General features: G+C 32.5%; 1 protein-coding gene across 1 annotated transcript in view; it reads right to left on the bottom strand.

Moving 5' to 3' along the window:
- LOC113399141 (connectin-like) overlaps positions 1-24,015 on the bottom strand; it is a 34,521-nt gene extending 10,506 nt beyond the window's left edge. The window contains exon 1 of the mRNA XM_026638200.2: positions 23,940-24,015. The gene's annotated coding sequence lies outside the window, so the exon portion shown is untranslated. The remainder of the gene's footprint in view (positions 1-23,939) is intronic.
- Between the last annotated feature and the right edge of the window lie 479 nt (positions 24,016-24,494).

Below are 24,494 nucleotides of genomic sequence, written 5' to 3'. Positions count from 1 at the left end.
AATAAAAGGAAATAGACTCAATCACGTCATTTACGTAAGCTTGTAAATAATTCAACACGAATAACTCATCGATGTTTGTATTTTCAACCTCTGGTTAAGATAGTCGCGCTTAGAAAAGGAAGCTGTATTTAGGTTTGCATAGGCAATTAAAGTTAATGTTTACAGTTCATTGTTACTTTTACTTTTAATATATCTGTGAGAAATAAAAAAAGCTTCAGTCTAAGCTTTGAGATCCTTTATCGTTTTTTATAGTTTTTTAGTTGGACGTACAAATTGGCCAACTTTTGGGAAGTGGTCATCACCATTGGAGACATGGTGGACATTGGTGTAGCCTAAAATTACTATTACCAGTACCATTCCTTCCATCGCCAATGTACAACCAACTTTGATAAATACATTTTTATGTCCCTTATGCCTGTTTTTACACCAGCTCACTCACCCTTCAAACCAGAACATAACAATACTAAGTATAGCTGTTTGGCGGTAAAATAGCTGATGAGTGTTGGTACCATCACCAACGTATATTAAACTTGAAATGTATATTATTTAGAAAAGCTTGATGTCCTAAATATAATATAAATTTTATATCTCAATGTAAATCTTCGTTCATAATTTTCACTTAAATCTTTCAATATTTGTACCAAGTAATCAGAATGAAGTCATAACAACAATTTCGGATCGCAATCTGGCCTTAATCCCAGTACATCTTGAATGAAACCGTATCGAAGTGATAACACAAAGCTCAAACAAAACGACCACGAACCATAGAACTGAGTAAAGGCTTCGAAACAGCTATTGTAAGCTTGAAACAAAGACATTAATTTCGGTCGCAACTTTTTCGCGTCAACGTGACGGTTGCACTAAAGTTTGTTTTGCTTTTTTTTTTTACAAAACAAGTGACGTAAAAGCCTACTATAGCTCGATCGATCATCGTTGAGCTTAAAACGTGAATTTCAATTCACAAAAGACTGAGAGAACTTAAAATGTAATATAAACCTTTTATTATACAAAATAATAACATTTTGGTTCCTATTAAAGTAAAAAACAATATTTAGATATTTTTTTTCAATCAAGTCTTCGTTTATGAACGGATTGAAATTAAATTCTAAATTTCAACTATTTTTGCAGTCTGTAGACATCCTACTACTAGGTAAAGGCCTCCTTTCTTCCTAAGAAAATTTTGGAGCCTATACCACCACGCTGGTACAATGCGACTTAGTATACAACAAGTGGAAACTCGTGGCAGAATTTCATCCGGTACATGCTGGTTTCATCATTGCTCGATGTATTCCTTCACTGCCGTACCGAGCACGAGATGAATTATAAACATGAAAATTCAACTGTGCTTCGCTGGGTTTGAGCCCGCAATCTTAATCGAAGATAACACGTATAGTTCTAACACTACGAACTCGGTTCAAATAAAACAAATAAAAATAAAATTAACCGCATAATAGTTTCGACCGTGACACTTAATAAATATAAACACAATTTCCACAAGTGCTAAAGTATGTATATGCAAATTAATTTACGCGGCCTGCCTTTCCGTTTACATGTAGGCGTCTTCACGTCAAAACAGGCTCGTTTGTTATAAAAAAAGATTCCAACGAAAAGACACGTTGCTTTAACGGAATTCCTATATTATGTTTTAGGATCTGTCAGACTAAATTAATAATTCTATGAAACATATAAGTAAATCAAATATCGAAATGGTCGCTAGATCTCTCAAATACGTTGATAACATATTTATTACTTAAGCGAGTTTAAGGTTAAGCATTTGTGTTGAAATAGTTATTCTTGTTTAATCAAAATTCATTAATTCCTTATATCCTTCATATATCTACGTACATGGTTTATATGAAACGAAGATTTATTTCCCTGCTTAAATTATAGTCCTATTAAATAACAACTGTGTAAACGTATTCTAATATTATAATATTTTTCAGTAGGACAACCAACAGTAAATACAATATAGCATGAATAAGTAAAATTACATTTAAAAATTATATTGGCAAATGTTCTACTATTTACAGGTGACTCACCGTGCACTATCACATTACACAATATGTGTTAAAAATATAAATTAAACATAATCAATGATTAGAGATGAGATTTATAATACTTTTTTTTAACTATTATATTATAAATTCGTAAATAGCTCTGTCCGTTAGTCGTAACGGTTAATTGCTAAACCACTAGACCCAATTTCATGAAACTTTTGGTATGGAGCAAGCTTGAACCCCACCGAATTTTTTGTACCTAAAATCTACGAACGCTCCTAACACATCGGACATATACGCATCGGACGAAAAGTATTTATAGAAATATAATAATTTTGTTGACTGATCGATGACGTTATTATTTAAAAATATATGTTATTTATGTATTTACTCGTAATTACGTTTATCAGAGGCTCGGTACGAAGTAAAAGATCCAAGAAAATATTCGAATTGACGAAACAGATTCTCAGGTTTCGTTTGTTATAATATTATGTAATATATATAAATAAAATATAAAATAACAACCAGTTTAAAATTCGTACATAACATTATATACTAGCAAAACTTTATTTACATAAGAATTATTAACATTAAGGCCTTAACTATTTACAAATAATTTAAAAAATCTGTAGAAGTCATTACGGAAATGCTCGGAATGGTGGCAAGAATTCTAGCAGCATTTCCCCGTTGATTCTCAATTCCGATCCTCTGGGCAACTAACCAGCCCTCCTATCACCAATTTAAAATAAAGCGAGATGTTATACTTTGGTTAAGGTATAAGTTTTTTTGTATAGATTCTAAATTAATATCCAAATATACCGAAATCGTACCGCAGTACAGTATACAAATATTTACCCACAAATTAATCACATTTATTTCAGTTTTAAAAAACATCAAAGGACATCGCGTGTAAAAAACGCATCTAATTAAATATTCATGCTCAAAAGAATGCAGGAACTAATTACCGCTGCCGGTAATTAAAAAGTTACAAGATGAAAATATAAAGTGCTATTATCCAATGAAAAACTATAATGTGTATAGTAATTTTACGAGCGAATTGATTACAATCTAAGGGCATTTCGCGCTTAAAAGCTTTGACACACGCGATCCGTGTTACTACTTAACCAACCGCGATATATTAAAGACGTGCTATGATTTTGGTGGAATATTTATGATACACGTAATTAAACTGGATAATGTTGTGGAAAATATAAGTTTTCTAGTTTTGGTGGTAGGGCTTTGTGCTAGCCCGTCTGGGTGGTACCACCCACTCATCAGATATTCTACCAGCAAACCGCAGTACCCAGTTTGGATGTGTTCCGGTTTAAAAAGTGAGTGATCCAACTACAGGCACAGTGGATAACATATTAGTTGTCAATGTTGGTGTCGCATTGTCAGGAATGGTTAATATTGTTTACAGTGCCATTGTCTATGAGCGGTGGTGACCACTTACCATCAGGTGGCCCATTTGCTCGTTCGCCTTCCTATATAATAAGCGATCGTTTAATTTTTTTATTTTTCCCGACATTGTTTATCAGCTGTGGCTACGAGCTGACGCAACAAAATAGGAATATGCACCGCACGTTTTATTTTTTAGGTTAAACTTTTTACCGTCTGTTCTTTATAAAACACAGTACATTAATAGTTTTCTCCTGGATGACGAATACTTCCAGGAGATAGTCAAAAAGTTAATCGAAATTCTAAACATGATACACAAACATTTTAATGATGTACGGTAGGTAGTAGAACTTTATGGTTGGTAGTTTTTTTTTTTTGGTAATTCTAGTTAAAATAGTTAATTTATTGTAAAGCTATTATTATTGAACCGATACATAATGATTTAAAATTATAGTACACACATTTTCTTCATCAAAAATTATATAAATAGTCGATACATGTTTTAATATTTAAATTTAATAATTAGCTTCGAGGCTAAATTATGACAAATATAAGCTTTATGAATTTGTCAGAGAGTAAAAGTAATAACATTCTGTAAAGTAAAAGTAATAAAAGTCTGTAAATTACCCACTGCTGGGTTGAGGCAGGAGTACTCTTTGGAAAAACCGCCGGCGAAAGCTGGTTCCACAGAGTGGTTGTGCGAGGCAGAAAATGTCTTAAAAATCGCGCTGTTGTGAATATATAATATAATCTCTTTTTTTATATTAAATAGGTAGACTGACTGGCAATAGAGCCACCAGATGTTAAGTGGTAACCAACGCCCATAGGCATTGGTTCTGTTAGAAATATTAACCATCCCTTACAATACGCCTGGAGGCGTTTTATATCCCTCGTATGTTACACTGGTTTAGTCATCCTTCAGACTGTAACATATCAAACCTAAATATTGCTGTTTGGCAGTAGAATATTATTAAGACCCGAGATGGCCCAGTGGTTAGAACGCGTGCATCTTAACCGACGATTGCGGGTTCAAACCCAGGCAGGCACCACTGAATTTTCATGTGCTTAATTAATAACCACTACCAAATCTCTAATGAGAGATATACGAACTACTTTATAAATCGCATGACAAAAAAACTGATTACTTCATAATATTTGTCTATCCCATAACAATCTCATTATAAAATAAAGTCACAGTGCGACAGATAACTTGTGTTATATTGTAATATGAATTTAGCCACCTCGTTAAACTGAAATGTGACCGCAACTCAAATATAGCTGAGTAAGGCATTCCCGGCAGTTCATTGGATACGTATTCTAGAACTGCTATGTTCTCCTGATAACAACTTCATTGATTATGTCATATCGTAAATAGAAGTTAAATATAAAGTTAATTTAAAGAATTTTATCTATTTTATTATATACATATATTACCTAATGAAACATATGAACAAACGTGTAAACTGATTCATCTGCTCCCACTAAATGTTCGTCGAAGGACCGCTGATATAACCTTCCATGTAAATATATTAAATAGCCGCATTGACTGCACAGATCTTTTGGGCAAGCTTAATTTGATAACACCTAAAACCATAAATCGACGTCGTCAGCCCCTACTGCATGTCCTAACGGCTAAGACAAATTATAGGCAGAATTCTTTTCTGATAAGAGCGTCTGCTAGTCTTAATGAGCTTGTCGAAGTTTGTGAAGATTTTGATATTTTCTGTAGAAAGCATAATAATGTTAAGCGATACATGACAGAAATGTTTGCAAAGACATAGTAGTTTTTTAACTTTTTAACTTGTGGTCTCACTGGCTTCTTTTTTTTTTATTACAGACACATAGTTTTATATGTATTGTTATCATTTTTTTTTTTTATTTATTTTCCTATTCTGTCTCTTTAATGTTATATGTGAGAACTGTTGTTGGCCTAAAAGTTAATAAGTATTTGTTATTTTTGTTTATCAACGGCTGTATGTTCTCCAATTAAATAAATAAATTATTTTCCATGACTCGGTGATAAGGCCTTCTGTATACCTGTCTAGTAGTTTAGTGTGTTTAGTATCGTTGTATTTAAAGGCTGGGTGAGCCAGACTTATTACAGACACAAGGGACGTAACACTATGCAAACTGTACGCAAGGTTGGGCATTGGCGATGTAAGAAATTGTTAAAATTTCTTACGGCGCCAATGTGAGCAGTTACCATTAGCTTGACCGACGACCGACCATTAGTTGACGATTATAACGCTATAGAATTTATTTAGCCATTTGATTGTAATAAGGTTTAAGTTCAAATTAAATATGAACGAAAAAAACAATGAATTGGTATCTAAAGCAATGCAAAGCAAAAAAATGTACTCATATATGCAATACGTAATTTTTTTTCACAAGCGTTTATGCAATACAGTGTTTGTTTAGGTCAAATCTTGCGAGCTTAATTAGAATCATTTGCTCTTATAACATAGATAAAGTTTCATAATTGAAGTCAATGTGTTCATGTTGATTTAGTTCTGATAATAATACATTTTTATACTAAGTACGATTTGATTTTACACAAGATTGACTCTAGACAAAATAACTTTTCCACAGCCAAGAAATTTTGTATACAATTTTTTTTTTATCTATTGATTAATTAAAATTTATTGTAACAAAAGCAATACACACTGCTACACGCGATTTCACCTGCAGTAAAATGTACTGCACGGGTCGTAGCTTGATATGTTACACAAGATAAAATCTCTCTTAATATAAAGTCTATCAAACACGATTTTTTTTTTACGAATAGCGCGATCAAGCAAACCATCATATCAATTGTATTAATTATGATATTCAAAATGTATAATTTTTAATATCAAAATAAGTAGTAAGCAGTGTCATTATTATTTTAAAAGTAGAAGCTGACTGTTAGACCGTTAAGTCATCGTATAAACTGTTCAATGTAAAACCGTACTGATAGCGAAATATCCACTTGAAAGTGGGACTCGTACGATCGCGAAAAAAAAAATGAAGCAATGTAGACGCGGACGACCAATCGTGATTAAATAAACCGCAAACGATTCAGTTTGAGTTAATTGCAGTGTAAAAACGTTCAGGGCATACAATGGCTTCATTAGTGCGGGTATTCCGAGATGTGCTCAGTGGACTATCGGACGAATATAATTGATGAATCGATTTAATTCTGTACAGAATCGTTAATTTCGTTATTCTATACAATTTTAAACTTATACGGTATCTATAATGAGGTATTTTATTAGAGATACTTATAGCATTTTACATAATAATACTACATACATATATGTCGATATGTCAGGTCGTTATGGCCAAACATACATTACATTGTAACATACATACATTGTTCTAGTCACTAGATTGTAAAGCTAAAATCCTAGATTCAAGTCTGGGATTATATTATATTCTTTTCCAAACAGCGCTTAGTAATGTTGTGCTCTGGTTTGAAGGGTGAGTGATCCAGTGTAACTACAGGCACAAGGGATATAACATCTTAGTTTCCAATGTTAGTGGCGCAATGGTGATGTATGGTTAATATAGACAGTAGTGACCACTATCATCAGGTAATCCTTTGCTCGTCCGCCAACCTATGCCATAAAAAGTCTATTATTAGACGTGACATTAATTTAGACGAAAATTAAAAATAATAATTTGGTATTAACCATCAGATTCAGATGTTTGTTCCTCAGCCTTATTAAAATATATAAAAAATCAAAAGACTTAAAAAGGTTAAATACGAATGTTAATATAATATAAATACAATAAATATTTATAGGTAAGTCAGGCAAAAGAGTGATTAGCCTATAAAGTGGCGCCGAAAGACTAATGATTAACGAATGACTTAAAAGTGACATCACTTTGATTTAAAAAATAAAAAATAAATAAATTTACTTTGTTCTTTGAGCACGGATTATAATAAAATGGGTGGATAAATTTCACCAATGGATATTTACAAAAAAAATAATAATCTAATAGCAAAGATTTGTGTTCAATATGGATTCTTGATAATCGATTTACCTACACGTATCATTTTTCAGCCTTATAGATGCAAAAAGGTACCTACGCAATCACCTGAACCCTAATTTTCATTACAAATGATAAAATATAAACATATTACTTGGTGGTGGGCTTTGTGCAAGCTTGTTTAAATAGGTACCACCCAATCATCAAATATTCTACCGCCAAACAGCGATACTTAGTGTTGTTGTGTTCCGGTTTGAAGGACGAGTAAGCCAGTGTAACTACAGGCATAAGGGACATAAAATTTTAGTTCTCAAGATTAGTAGCGCATTGGCAATGTAAATAATGGGCGGTGGTAACCACATACCATAACATGGCCCATTTGCCTACCCATATGATAAAAAACATACGCCTCTCGGAACGCCCGACAGAAAGTAATAACTTAAACTAATCTAATTAATTTAATATTGAAATTGAAATTTGAAACCACACAGACCGTCGCCGTAACGCGTTACGTAACGAAGCGGCTTACCCTCCCATTATGAGTTATCACTTTAAAATATGCTGAGCAAATACTCATCGAGTAACTGGAAAAAGAGAAATCATTGTACTTCGGCGAAACAATAAACTGTTACAATTATTCTCAATGGGAAAAAAGAAACTATGAAAATCGAAACCGTCTGCATTGATACCGGATTTTGGAATTGTGCACAGTAAATCGTAAAGCGACTCTTGAATCACGTCTCCCACCTCTAATATCAAGATTTATACTCTACGCCATTTCTAATATAATCAGCTCTGTGGTGTCGCTAACTAGAATTAATTTACACGAAGTTCCAACGCAAAGTTCAGGGCCTTTAGAGCGGCATGAAACTACAATTTAGTTAAACATACATTTGGACACACTCCAAACATGGTACATTATAAATACTAAGACCATTGTACCGTATGGAAGACGAGTTAATTTGTTTACGTGAGTCTCATAACTCTAAATTTAAACTTTTTATTATATTAAAAAGTAAAGTAAAGTTACAGTTTGTTAATGAGCCAGTGCTGGGCTACGTCGCTAGTCTCATGCGAATTGTTGGATACGTACGTGGCAGGTTATCCCGACACAAGCTATCCTTTGCCCTGAGTAGGAAGTGATTTATAAACACACAATTAAGAACGTGAAAATTTAATCTTGCTTGTGTTTGAATCCGTGATTTGTAGTTAAAATTCATGAGTTCGAAACACTGGGCCATATCGGCTAACAGTTGACATTATATTTCTGAAAAAATAACTACTTATTTTTTTTATTGAAAGCAGTTGGTTCTCATCTGTGTCCAGACGTCGGATTGCCTTCCTACTGGATTGGTAAGTTTTGGTTGAGAGAGATCGCCGTAACTGAAATCTACATAAATCAATAATTAAGATGATAAAAAGATGTGAAATGCATATTGAAGCCGTTACAGGTGAGAACTTGTTCTTGTATGTATGTCGCAGACGACTAGCTCAATCAGCCATTGATTTTTTTACACTGCCTAATGTACTGAGAATTCTAACCTAACTTAACTTATGTGTCTAAAGCAAATAACCTATGAACGGAAGATCTATTGGCTCAATGTCATTCGGGTCGTTAGCTACAAAATATATACAGTACACACAAGGATCTTACACACAATCTATTGTATAGTGAATTGTAGGATATTCATCCATTCCATTTATAAATCATGACAATATTTAATTACAATTTGATTCCAATAAATTATATTGGCGACATTATACAATTCGAATGATTAATTTTCACATCCATTCAATATTATAAATGCGAAATTAACTAACCGTCTGGCTAAGTAACTGAACTATTTATTTTATATTAATTCTGTTATTTAAGTAATTTGTTTAACTATTGTTTTTTTTTTTATATTTGAGGTGGCATACGAGCAGGAGGCTCACCTGATGGAAAGTGACTACCACCGCCCATGGACATCTGCAACACCGGGGGGCTTGCAGGTGCGTTGCCGGCCTTTCAGGAAAGAGTACGCTCTTTTCTTGAAGGTTCCTAAGTCGTATCGGTTCGGAAAAACCGCCGGCGAAAGCTGGTTCCACAGAGTGGTTGTTGTTGTAAAAGTCGTTTCATTTTACGTAAAATAATTAATTTAGATTGAATGAATCATTCCTTTGACATAGATTGCGTAATAAGAATTAAGTTATTGATATAAATAATTAGATAACGCGAATTGACTTTTATTGATTGTTTCATATAAGAAACTTTAATTAAAACTACTCACTTTTAAAATATCGTTTTAAAAACATACAAATAAATAGGCGTGAGTGTTTGTAACGCCATCTATTCACTTCAGTGGTTAAGATAATGTATTTAATGTAAATGTAAAAAATAAAATGATATTCGTATTCAATGCAAACTTTGTATTTATAAATGTTATAAAAGAGTAACAACTGAGTTTATTGCCGGTTATTCTCGGTAGGATCTAAAAATTTCGAACCGGTGGTAGCTTCACTTAATGTAGTTTGTTAAATGACGATTCAAAACTGCTTATAGAACTCTACTTGAATAAAGTATGTTTTGAAATAATACAAGCCTTTGAAAATGTAATTGACAATACGCGGTTTTCCCTTACAATCAAAATTATGTTATATATGTATATCAATGAGGCAACAAAAGAACATTAAAATCGTTTTATAACAGTATTGAACTAAGATTTAAATTTTCATTTAGGTAATTACTCTATTTAACATCATTTAAATATGTAAATTTAAATACAGTTCAATTATTATTTATCGAAATATTGATATTCGTTGATTCCTCACTTATTCGTACTTTATTTCCGGTCTCTCATTAAATACTAAGCCTTATTTGTCAATATTCAATTTTATGACATTTAAATTTATTAAAAGACCACGATAAAAATATCTGCGGAACCTTTTAAAAACGAATAACAAATTCCACGTTGGATATATCGATTTTGTGTCGCAAACTTAGTGTTATAAGTTCTATGTAAGTAACTTAAATCTATGTTGATTTAAAAATTAACTACTTTATATATGTAGTTTACTTGTTTTCATTACTGAAATTCCTTGACTTTTAATATTTACTTAAAGTTTAATCCGTGTATAATTATTGAAAACTGATTATCTAGTAATTTAAATGTTAGATCTTTTAGAGTTCTTTTATTAGTGATACATATATTTTAGAATCAATCAAATTCCTTTTATAAATATAGAAGGATAACACTTATTATTTGATATAAATACTACCATTGGTTCTGACGTCAGAGGAGCCCGCGAAAGAAACTCGGCGATATTATGTCAATTTGTAATTGTTTACATATATTAAATATCACAGAGAAATAAGCAGTAGACAAACATTTCATTCCCAAGGTATGTTATCAATCATGAACTCACTGATTATATAGCTTTTGCACACAAGCGTTATAAGACATTATTCATCTAAAGGTCTTTTCCACCTAGCTGATAGCATCGATTTTTAAGGTATAAACCGTACGCGATCATAATAGAATCAGACCTTTTGGAACTGAGATACGCGCGGTCCGGTAGCGTTGACAAAATCGCATCGATGACTCGTGAGGCGTTGTTACTTGTTAATTAGTATGGAATTTTATCCTGATTAACTACCGCGTTATTATAGAGCTAAAATAATTTTAGTGATAATATTATTATTAAATACCAATAATAAGTAGAAAGATATGTCAAATATTATACAGTCTATCATATATATATAAATATAATTTCACAGTCATAATTTGGTAAAATCCAAATACTTTTTTGGTTTTGCCAGAGTTGGATAATTATTTTTCAGATACTTTTTTTGCTATCGCTCCTTCGCTCGACAAATGTCACTTTCGATTTACATAGACAAAGTTCCTTGCCATTATCATAGAACGAGGACAATGACACGAAATACATATTGACCAAGTCCACGCCGGATCGAAGCAATCGACAAGGTGGGAAAATAAACATAAAACAAAAAGTTTCTATGAAAATAATTTGAATTGACACTCAATTTTATATTTTATTATTTACCTGGCGGTCGGGCAAGCCCGTCTTGGAACCACACACTTGCCACATATTTTACCACCAAGCAACAATATTTATTTATTTATTTAAATACTTTATTGACCACCACAAAGTAAATGGGACTAAAGGCGGACCTAATGCCTGAAGACATTCTCTGCCAGTCAACCTTCAGGTCAAACAGTATTTTTAGACATTAATAATGTTTTCGAGTTTTTATTTTGTTGAATTTAAAAATTCTTAGTAAGGTCTGTCAACAATTGACCGTTCTCCTCAAAGGGAGAGGAGGCATTAGCCCAGCAGTGGGAAATTTACAGGCTGTTAATCTATGTTTCTTATAAATCTTATGCTTAAATATTAAATGCGAAGTGTTATTATAATATTTAAAAATTACTAATAAATTAAGAAAAAAAGAGCAAGGTTTCTAAGAAGTATATCATTGAACACCGACCATCGTGCATACTTTCATTAAATCTTTTAGTATGGAAAGAATATATCCAAATTTCCGAAAACGTAGCCTCAATTGTTGGTCATAGTCAGGGGTAGGTTTCTACAATATAATTAGTAATTAATAATTGACAAAACATAACAGTGTCCGTACTTATATATAATACTATAATTTTTTTTTTACTTAAGTAAACACATAGTACCTACAAAATATATATAGATCTATATTATCTATAGTAAAAACATATAAATAATAAATAATAATAGTACATAATAGAAGTCATGGGAACTAGGGGTGTTCTGACAATATGTGCTCACGTAGACGAGTCTTGAAAGTAAATTTAGAGGTAGCTTTTCTAATATGTTCGGGTACTTTGTTCCATAATCGGACAACTTGAACGGAGTAGGAATTAGAGACGAAACCGGAAGTATGAGTAGGAACAGAAAGAAGGTAAGAATCCTTAGGACGTGGTTGACGATTGTGATTTAATGTGTATTTAGTATTGTTGTTTTGAAGTATGTGTGAATAGGCTATTTGACTGGTTTTTAAAATCCATTTTATATTATTTAGTAGAAGTTAAGGAACCTAGTAAAAGTTGTTTTTTTTTTAATTCCCGTTCATATTTGCTGAAAAATATCAAATTAAAAATTCCATATTTAAATAACGCGCGAAAACGCTACTTTGACAATATGGCGCTGCAATGGGGTCGGTGACGTCACTTGCCTGTATTGTAATCTGTGGCACATATAATCCACATACAGTAGGCAAACGAGGTTAACAAGCAAGCGACGTCATCATAAGCCCGACAAATCAGGAGCGTTTTATGTCACGTGACAAACGTTTAAAAAAATGCATTTTTATCTATATGATGATGAAATAACCATTTTTAAACTAATAATATATACTGATTACAATAATTGACACTTTATTTTTCGCATTGTCAAATAGCCTATTTCAAGGTTATGAGAGTCAGTGCTACTACAGGCACAATGGAGATATCATCTTAGTTTCCAAAATTGTTCGCGCATCAGCGATATAAGAAATTTCTTAAGGCACCAATGTCTATAACCAATGTATATACCAATATTTAAAAAATATATGTTTTATTCTATATTTGTACTGTACGTGAACAAAATGAGTATTTTTCTATTTCGTGACATTTATTATTCATGTACTATAATTTGCGTTTGTTTTGATTTATGTTTAAGGTGCGAGTTAATGGACTAAAGAAAGAAATTACGTTAAAAGTTTCCAAATAATATTTAGGTTAATATGTTTGTGTGTGAGTATTATTTGATTAATAATTTTATGAAATGTTCCGCCCTTTTCTGGGTGCTGTTACCCTGTTTTTAATAGTACGTAAGCTTATTAGGCATTGAGTAAATAATATATTTACTCGGGTTGGTAACTTTCAAAGACGAATTTAATTGTCATATGAATTATTAACATTGAGGCCTTTAATTAGGTCGTTTAATTGCTCTTTATTATAATACCTAGCGCCCCGCCCCGGCTTCGCATGGATGCATTGCTGGTACTAAGTATACTACAGAATGTCTTTACATACAACGTTTTAACACAGCTATTTCAGTTAGTTCAGGATTATATTGATCTATATTATATGCACAAAGTATTTAAGTATTTTAATTGGATAAGGATGAATGCTCTACTGCTTAAAATAAGTGTTCAGCCAGCGTTTGCAGTGTAAGCACAAAAACATCTGTTTATTTACGAATGTGATGAGATTAGAAACCTTTAAAAATAATCAGCGTTTTTCTATCATACCTCTTGAATCACTCTATCTATTAAAAATAAATTAGAAATCTAACCATACACAAGGACTGACAGGCAGCGGGACTCTGTACTGTGTAGTGATGTATGAACTTGTGAAATGGAATTAGCTTAATTTAAATTAGTATTCTAATCGATTTGTTCTAATTGATTAGAGTGACCTATTTGCCTGGTTGCATAATTGAAATAAAAAAACTAAAATAACGATATTGGAAATTACTTTGTTAATCTATTTTATTAATATGAATATTATGAATACTTTAACTAAATTGTTAAAATCGGTGTCGGAACTGACCATCAGTTTTAATTAGAACATAAAAGATTTTAATCAATAAAATTCCCTTTTATTAAAATTAAATTCAGGCAAGGGGCGATAACTGCATATGGTTAATTAATTAAATAGAAAGTTAAGTTAAAAAATAGGGTAAGGTTAAATGTGATTCGTATTTGGGGTGATATTTGATTAATGTTTTTCCGTCATTTAAATTTATTGTTGCTTGGATATTGGTGGTAGGGCTTTGTGCAAGTCCGTCTGGGTAGGTACCACCCACTCATCAGATATTCTACCGCCAAATAACAGTACTCTGTATTGTTCTGTTCCGGTTAGAAGGGTGAGTGAGCCAGTGTAATCACAGGCACAAGGGACATAACATCTTAGTTCCCGAGGTTGGTGGCGCATAGGTGATTTAAGGAATGGTTAATATTTCTTACAGAGCATTTGTCTATGGGCAGTGGTGACCACTTACCATCAGGTCCATATGCTCGTCCGCCAACCAATGCCAAAAAAAAAAAGACGAATTGTTGTTTTTTAGTACATACATCTTGTAGGTACTATTTACAAGCTTTTATTTAACATGCAAAGTTCAAGATATAAGGCCGGGCAAATGGGTCATCTGATGGTAAGTGGTCACCACTGCTCATAGACATTGGCGATGTAAGAAAAACTAATCAATCCTTATATCGCCAATGTGACTAACTCACTTACCCTTCAAACCAGAACACAACAGCACTAAGGCTGTTTGGATGTAGAATAAATGATGAGTAGGTGGTACCTACCCAGACGGGCTTGCACGTGGTACATTACCATCAAATAAATCGTGCATAATGAATTTGAATTACTTAACGAGATGGCCCAGTGGCTAGAACGCGTGCATCTTAACCGATGATTTCAGGTTCAAGCCCAGGCAGGCACCACTTTTCATGTGCTTAATTTGTGTTTATAATTCATCTCGTGAGGAAATCTGCATGTGTCTAATTTTAACGAAATTCTGCCACATGTGTATTCCACCAACCCGCATTGGAGCAGCGTGGTGGAATATGCTCCAAACCCTCTCCTCAAAGGGAGAGGAGGCCTTAGACCAGCAGTGGGAAATTTACAGGCTGCTAATGTAATGTATGTAATGTAACTTAAAACAGATCAATTTATATCTTTTTGAATTGTTTAAACAAGCCGCCTCAAAATCTAAGTACGCTTAGAGATATACGAGTTGTAGATTTGATTCCTCCTGGGCTATAAATAGTCAATATGCTTCTTACGCTTAATTGGAAGGACATATAAGACTATTAGCTATTCCTTGAAATAATAAGATACATTGCGTTTAAGATAATTTTGCGTCATCTTTGAATTATAGCTTTACAACCTAGTTGGGAACCCGACAAATTTGGAATTCGCAATATTCTGTTAATATTCACGAAATCTAACTAATACTCCATCGTCCCTAACATTAGGGATTAGATTATTTCGCACAAATAAACAATATATATATATATTATATTGGACAACATCACATACATTACTCTGATCCCAATGTAAGTAGCTAAAGCACTTGTGTTATGGAAAATCAGAAGTAACGACGGTACCACAAACACCCAGACCCAAAACAACATAGAAGACTAATGAACTTTTTCTACATCGACTCGGCCGGGATTGGAATCCGGGACCTCGGAGTGGCGTACCCATGAAAACCGGTGTACACACTACTCAACCATGGAGATCGTCAAATCACATTAAAAATGTAGAATACATTTTCTATGTACTTTTTAATGATACATTCCAAAACCAACGCCATCGCCAGTCAGCCAGTTTAAGTATGTACCGAAGTATAACATTTTTACTACATAAATTAAGTATATTATTATTATAAAAATTATATTACCAAAAAAAAATTTTTGAAATACCTGTATATACTTTTTTTTTATTTTACGTTCAGTTAAAATCATAAAGCGAAAACCCAAGAGGAATTTAACCCTCATAAATTCTCCCATGTTACAAATCGATTTAAAAAAAATCTTTTATATCCCGTGTAATAGCGACATATCCATAAAAACTAATGTGCGGTGCACTGTTATAGAGATTTTAAATTCGACTGCATTGCCATTTAACGCGGGAAAATATTAAAATGGCGTACTGTTATAAGTATTATTATCTGTGCTATTTAAATGAAATTGAGTTTCGAAAGAACGCGCTATAAAAGAATATAATGTTTTCGTATTCACAATTTTATTTGATAATAATATTAATAATTTAAAAAAGAGGTTCTTATTAACGATTACTTTAATTAGACGCGTGCATCGATTAAGGACCACCTGACGGATTTTCTGCTAATGCAGCTTTGTACGTGTGCAAACACTGTATCTGTGTGCGTAACAACTATCAGTATGTGTAATGACTCCATTGCTTTCCAAAGCATAAAAGTATAACCCTACAAAATTCCAAATTACGAGCTCTACTAAAATTCTTTAATATAAAAATAATTTATTGGCTGGCCCATGTGTAACTACGACCTCAGTATATGCAGATCTATAAGATATCCCAAACACCAATGATGAATTTAATTGTAATGCATTACGCAATGATATTTGACTAGTTGTCGCCTGGTATGTCCTGCTTTGTGATTCAAGCGTGCTTTATAATAAATTTCATCATATATGGTTCTGTGGTTTGGCTGTGAAATTCCGACAGAGTTACTTTCGGATTTATAACATGTGTTTAAATTTATTTAAATCGACGAATTAATATTAATTGATTGTAACTTTTAAAAGTATACACGCATTTAATCGGCGTATCATCGAATGTAGGTTTTCAATATTGTGAATATACAAGTGAGAGACGAAGTAAATTCGTAGAGAATAACAAAGAAGAATAAAATAAATTATTTTTTAAAAGCTTTTATTTAACTTCCAATGTATGCAATGCATGCAATTTCATATGTATGTGTGGAATCTTGTTACTCAATTTTGAAGCAGATATCTTTAACCGATTTGGCTGAAATTTTGTATACACGTTAAGTTTGGATGACAATACACGATAAGCTGCTTGACGTCATTGTAAGTCCAATATGGTGGAACATTCGAGATGGCAGAATAGTTATTTTTTATGCACTTCTGCAATATAGGTATCAAATGATAGGGCTCGATGTGAGTAATTCGAAAAATAATGTGACGTAATTATAAATTCCAATATGGTGGAACATTCGAGATGGCAGAATAGTTATTTTTTTATGCACTTATATAATATGGGTGTCAAATGAAAGAGGTTGTCAAGAATAAATTGAAAAATATTCTGACATCACTCTTAATCCAATATGACGGTCTTTTGAAGTTTGTTTTGCTTTCGTATAGTATGGGTATTAAATAAAAGGGTTAGGTCGAACACAAAGAGGGTCAGGTTAGGGTTAGAGTTGGGGTACATGTCAGTCACCTCCTCGTGGTGTACCCTGGGCAACGGGGCCGGCTTGAGCTTGCTCGTCGGCCACGGCTAAGACTGGCAGGAGGGATGCGGAGCTGCTCCTGGTACGTCCCTGATCGGCGTCAAGGCGGACCATGTGAATGGCCTCGTTGGCTAGGAGAGAGTGGAAGGGCTCGATACTCGAGCCTCCCAGGTGTTTACACCGGCGGTCAGCGGCGGAGCCTACCATCTTATCCGCAGCAGGGCGTCAGCTTCGTTGATGCCCAGCCTCCAGTGGCGGACTCGGGGGAGCTTTTATGATTAAAGAAATTGTGTATAATGAGGTTATAAATTGATAGTTAAAATTTTAAAGAAAAATTTTATTTTCTTCTTTTTAGAGCATTTAAATAAAAAAAAAATTTAAAAAGTATTTTTACTTTGAATTTATTTACCATATTCATTCAGAGAACTAACATTATAGTTATTTTTCCAAAAGTCATTCATTCTTTCAATCACATTGATCAATCCTTATATTAACATTGTGCTACGAAATGTGCGATATAAATCGCTCTCTGTTGTGCCTATAATTGGCCCATTCGCCGTTCACAAGCGGTCCAGGGTAATCAATGCAATGCTATTTAGCCGTAGAGTAAGTAATGAATAGGTGAAATTACATCACTTAGAAATCCCTGCCCTCAACCCCGACACTAATCAATGTCTTCCTATACTAAATATATAGAAGAGTTCTATTGATGATGATATCTTGCTGACCATATAATTGGTGGTAGGTTTTGTGCATACCCGTCCAGGGAGGTACCACATACTCATATATATATATTTTACCGCAATTAAGAAAACTATTATTGGCATCTTTCGGTTTGAAGAGTGATAGAACATAGACAAGGGATAACATCTTAGGTCCCAAGGTTAGTGGTTATTTGCCAGTCAGCTTAATTTGAAATTAAAAAAAAAATACGTTTATAATGATTTTCCTGAACGGAGAATAGTTAACTGCACGTGGGATAGTAAAATGATCGTTCATTCTAAGTATGCAAATGTAACCAGAACTTAGTTCTAAGTTTCACGTTATTACGAATATTTTGACTTAAAAACTTAATAACTTTTTATTGTTCCAACGAGGGATTTAAATCTGCAACCAAGCGCAATCTACTAAACTAGCCAAGCCATCAGGTATAAATAACAAAAAAAATATACCATTACAAACATATTGAACATACTTAAGACAAATGTGACAGAACTTTAGATTTATTAGGTACATTAACTATAGCAAAATAGACACTATTAATAACTATTACATGGTATAAAATTGCATAATTTATTTGGAGGTTATTCCCTTTATTCGCATTGTTACTAAAGCGCTAGGTCTGGTCTGAAAAGACCGTCATTAATTTTTGTCTGATAAAAGTGGAATACATCGTCCTTGAGTCTTTGTAGAATTTAGTTTCACTTGCCCTACATATGCGAAGTAAATAGATTTAAAGGGGTGTACACATTTGAGTCACTAAAGAAGCGAAAAAAATTAAGGAATTTTACGCCGACATATTCTTACTTTCTTCAAATAAAGTGATTGTAAATATATTGTGTAAAATGGAACTCGACTTAACGATACTTTGTCATCGTTGAAATAAAAAAAGGCCACCGTATTGTTGTTGATTTTTAAGTTTGAATTGACGTGTGTTGTCATTGGCAGTAAAGTAAATGGTTATGCATAATTAGTTGTTATTATTTTAAATTTTCTTTCATATTACGTATAAATCGTATTAGTAGTAACGGTAGGCCCAATATGCATAAAAATCGGTCAACACAAAGGGTTCCGTATATCTATGAAAACGACAAAAAAATCATATCTGTTGTTTGGGAGCCCCAATTAAATATTTATTTTATTCTGTTTGTTATTTGTTTTTATAGCGGCAAAAGAAATTAATCGTCTTTCATCGGTTCATGAGATACAGCCTGTGAGAGACGGACGGATGGACAGCGGAGTTTTAGTAATAGGGTCCCGTTTTACCTTTTGGGTACGAAGCCCTAAAAAGTGATAGAACGTTTTCTCTCCCCGTATTATTAATATGATAACGAAAACATTTCAAGGATAAACGTATCAAAATAGCGGTTTGTAAATCCGCTTCATTATTCTTCAACTTCGCTTCAACATTTCACGAGTGAGATACGAAATTTCATAGCATTTTTTGCATTATTATAATTTATAAATATAAATAAAAAACATTGTAATTATATTAAACCTTTCAAGAGGATATAAAAAAAAACTACAAAAATTTTAGTCGTGCAGTTTGTCTTGGTTAATATTCAAACAGATTTCTTATGAATCAATATTAAAAATTCAAAGTGAAACGAACTATCCACTTAGAACTTCATTCCAGTTAAATAAATTTTACAATAAAAAGTTATCAATGTCTTCTTCGTTTGATTTTTTTTAGTACGTTTTATAGACTGACGGTCAATTGGGCCAAGTGACCACTTACCATAAGTGGTCACCAACGCCGCTGTAAGAAATATTAACCATTCCTCCTCCTTCCTTCCTCACAACGCCAATGTACCGACAACTTTGGTAACTTTAGACTCGCTCGCCTCTCAAACCGGAACATAACAATACTAAGCATATCTGTATAGTATTGAATATGCGATGAGTGGCACCTACTGAGACGGGCTTGCACAAAGTCGTATAAAAGTGAAGTAAATACTATATATTTTTTACCAAAGCTACGCTGAAATTTCAGATGGAAGCGTTAAACAGAGTAAGAAAAAATGTATCTATCTCTGTTTAACAAAAAAATGTTTTAATTATTATACAGAAACTTTTTATCACATATTAAAAAGCTGTTCAACAAATTACCAGATGAAATAAAACTATGTGATAGTATAGGGATGTTTAAAGTCCAACTAAAAAAATCATTTAATATCCTCGCTATAGTAAATAAAGCCTTTTATATCCAACGGCCCAGATGTTAAAACTGTTTTTTTGCAAATGTATCTCATTTTAAGTGAATGGTAAATTCTTATGAGAAATAAAGTTCTTTATACCTAAAAAAATTGACAGATAACACAAACGTGATTCTGAGTTACTTCTCACTCCAAGACAGGTGAATTCGAATAAATAGTGATCGTGTTTATCTTAAAATGTGATACAACGTAACACTCAAGATCATTTTATTGAATATGAATTAATTTAAATTCGACGGACGAGCCTTCGTGAATGGATCGATACTATTTATATTTATTTTCATTTACAAAAGTAATTAAATAACTATAATGCATATTATTTTTATATGTACGAAATAAAACATTCCGCAGCCGTCACCGATTTTTAGTATGTTCTATATAATCAAAGTTTTCTAAAACTAGTATAATTTACTGCTCACTTGCTGGAAGCTGAACCTACGTCTTTACTCAAAGCTGTACAGGAACCCCCACCCCCAATTTTAACCATTTGAAGGGTGGATTAAAGAAGTAGCATATGTCATTCACCGGGAGTCAAATTCAATTCAGTTCAAATATGTTGTGCTGAACTATCAGCATAACAAATTTCATCTAAATCGGTTCAGCGGTTCAAGCGTGAAGAGGCAACAGACAGAGTTACTTCCGTATTAATAATATTGTTATGGATTGGTTCAGGCGTTCCAAAAAAGTCAAACTCATTTATTAGGAAGTTTGGACAATTAAAATAATGAACAGTATCGCATTAAAAAATATAAAAAATAAATTAAAATGATAAATGTAAAACAACGAATACAATTTAGTATATGTATTGTACACAACGACAGATGTGTGTGCAAAGTTTCAGCTAAATCGGTTGTGTGGAACTGGTTTAAAATTCAGTCGCAACATTTGACCCACGCATAGTTAGATATGAAGTTAGGAGTAAATAAAAGGTTTTAAATTGTCTGCATTAACGAAGTGGACGGATAATAGATATAAAAAGAGAGAGAGCTACAATGTTAAAAGTTGTTTTTTTTTTTTTTTAATTATAATACTGACGTAGATGACAAAAGAATTTGGAGTAAGTATTCGTTGATTTCTACACACAATATAAATTTAATTATACGATACGATTATTGAATGTAAATTATTGATAAAAACTAGCTAAACCTGCGGCTTTACCCGAGCAAAGTTTATAAAAATTTACCTATAGTACATAACGTCACCCCATTTTATCCCCTCGTGGAATATAAAAAAAGGTGCCAAGGGCCTATTCCGGGTTACTGTCGCATATATATAACTACTTAAATATATAACATTTTCTACTAAATATATACATATTTAGTAGAAAATGTTCTAGCAGTAATTAATTATTAATTCTCTTCATTAACATTTACCTCACCCTTATAATAGTTAAAGTTCTAAAAACTAAACTATATAACAAACTAAATATTATACAATTATGTTAGTTGGTATAAAGGTTTAAATGCCACCAGCGATGTTAAAATCGCAGATTCGATTCAGACCCCTGGATTATTATCGTCCCCACTCGTAGCATAAGTTTCACGCTTAATTGGGATATTGGAATACTATTTTTATTTATAATACATTTATATACGTATGTTATTGATCGCATGTTCTTGAACGACTTAATTGTTTGATTTCATTTACACAATGTACAATTTTTATCAGCTTCCTCTTATCCTACGGAAATGAAATTTTACTTGTTGATTCATTAGGACGACCGGGCAATGTTATTGCTTTAAGGATGATCCGATTCTACACTGAGGATTTCTTGCAGAATAAGGAACTCCTCAATGTCGACAGATGGAATGAACTAAGAATTTATTTAACTTTTTTACTAAATATTTGATGATTGCGAGTTCAAACAAAGCATGCACCACTGATTTTTCATGTGCACGTGTCTATAAATCATATTGTAATCCTTGACCATCACGTGTAGGATGTGAATTTGCCATATATATCCACCAACTAATAACAAGCTCTAAACCTTCTCCAATGGAGAGGATGCCTTAGACCAGCAGTGAAACATTCACAGCTGTATAAACATTAAAAGTCTGTAAGCCAGAAAAATGCGATTAAAATTAATTCCGATCGGTCAAAAATACTTGCAAACAGGAAATAAGCATTGCAATAGATTCCTACCCAGACGGACTTGCACAAAGCTATAAAATTCGATTATTTATATACCTATATAGTGTCGTTCAAATAACGAAAACAAATGCCAACTTTATTTATTAATGTTGGTGTGTGTGACAGCAACTCATGACACTCGCCAAACGTCATATTATTTTACCATATAGTTAGAGGCTAACAATTGACCAAAATTTATTTCGATGCATTCTCAGGCTTTGACAAAATATCTATAAATAATCATACTACCAAATGAAATTCCGTAACGTCCCAATTTGTTTATTAAATAAAGACGCTAGAACAGATCATTGCTCCAAATGGAATGTAATGCAAAGTTTCGTAATGAAAAAAAAAAAAATAGTAATCAATAAAAACTTTTTTCAAAGTATTAAATATTAATTATAATACAGGTATTGGAAATAGACATATAGACAATTCCCTTTTTTTTCATCTATATCCGATTTTAATAATTTAGTAGCAATCGCTTCATTATCGGTGAAATTATTTAGGAATAATATACCGACAGACTGTTAATTATAGGCTTTCTGACAATTAGATATTGTAATTATGGGAAGTTTTTCCGAAGTAATTTTTTCACAGGTTAATTTTTTCCTAGAATACCACATATACTTCAAATGTTTTGTTCCATTTGTGAATTTATTTTATAATAATATGGAAAGAATCGTTAAAACAAAATATTTAAATGAAAAAAATTATCATTTGTGTAAACAATAATTTGAAAATTTATAATATTAATAAACTATTACTTTAAAATTTTAAAAGATCTGTTAACTCATTTAAGCACATAGACGTAAAAGAAATACACCTTCAAACTACTTTCTAAAATAACATTTGTTACGCGGACTCGAATAGGTCATTTATAAAATCCGACATAAAATAAAATCTCCTTAGTATGAAACTCCTTTAAAAACACCCATTGAGAAGTTTTAATATCTATTTTATCCGCAATTTTTATTTATCGAAGCAAACTATAAAAACTTTGCTAGTTATTTCCTTGAGAAGTTAATTTTTAAAAATCTAAACAAAGGCTATTTCATACCGTGCCTTTGTAAATTTCGCTCATTTTTTATACCGAACCATTTTTATTATGAAACTCTAATTACCCAGGGGATATTTAAGAGCTAAACAAACTTCTTAATCTAACAAAATCTGATATTAAGAAGTTTATGTAATAATTAATTCTTAAATTATTAAATTTTGGCAATTTATTTCTTTAGGCATCTTTTATGAATTATAAAATTTATGAATTTAATAAAGAGCTTTTTTTTATTTTAATATTGATGAAAGCTTCAATAAAGAATAATTATATTTTATTTTGTTTTAAAAAATCCTATAATACTAATATACGTATATTTTTATTTTAGTTTAAACAATACTTATAATATACGAATGACACTGACATTAAAAAAAAAAAAACTTGAAAGCAACAGATAACTTAATAGCTAGCTGGCGCCAAATTCGAAACAATCACACAATACAACACAACAGATTAAAAATACTTTACCCGTAACGAACACAACACGTAACACAACGTAGACACGACAGCGTGCACGGAACACGACCAGCCGCTACGGGGCTATTGCTACGACTGAACTTTGTTTGAGAACGTATAGAACGTAGAAGTACTTGAGCCTTGATGGGACATAATCGTGTAATGGCTATAATGATTTTATAATTATATGTGTTTAATATTCATTGAGTTGTAAAGTTTTTAGTTAGTTTATTAATTTATTGTTATGACATAGTATGCGTATATGCGATTGTCTGATATGAATGCTATCTATTAGAACCCTTTTATAACATGAAGAGAGATTTATTTTGGATGTTTGATCCATCTCTTAGAACCATTAAATTATATACCCGTAAACATCGGCATCTGCTTATCTGAGCACTGCTTCAATGTGGATGGCTCCAAAGGTGACATACATGTGGATAATTTTCATTGACATGAAATAAATTTCCATAGATACTTGCAGGTTTCCTCACGACGTTCACCTTCGTTACCGAGAACGAGAGGTCCTCGCCTGGGTTTGAACTCACAATCTACGGTAACCTGTAC

This window comes from Vanessa tameamea, chromosome 15 (assembly GCF_037043105.1).
Source record: "Vanessa tameamea isolate UH-Manoa-2023 chromosome 15, ilVanTame1 primary haplotype, whole genome shotgun sequence".
Taxonomy (NCBI): domain Eukaryota; kingdom Metazoa; phylum Arthropoda; class Insecta; order Lepidoptera; family Nymphalidae; genus Vanessa; species Vanessa tameamea.
The sequence above is the reverse complement of the archived record's forward strand: the minus strand, read 5'-3'. Positions and strand labels throughout refer to the sequence as shown.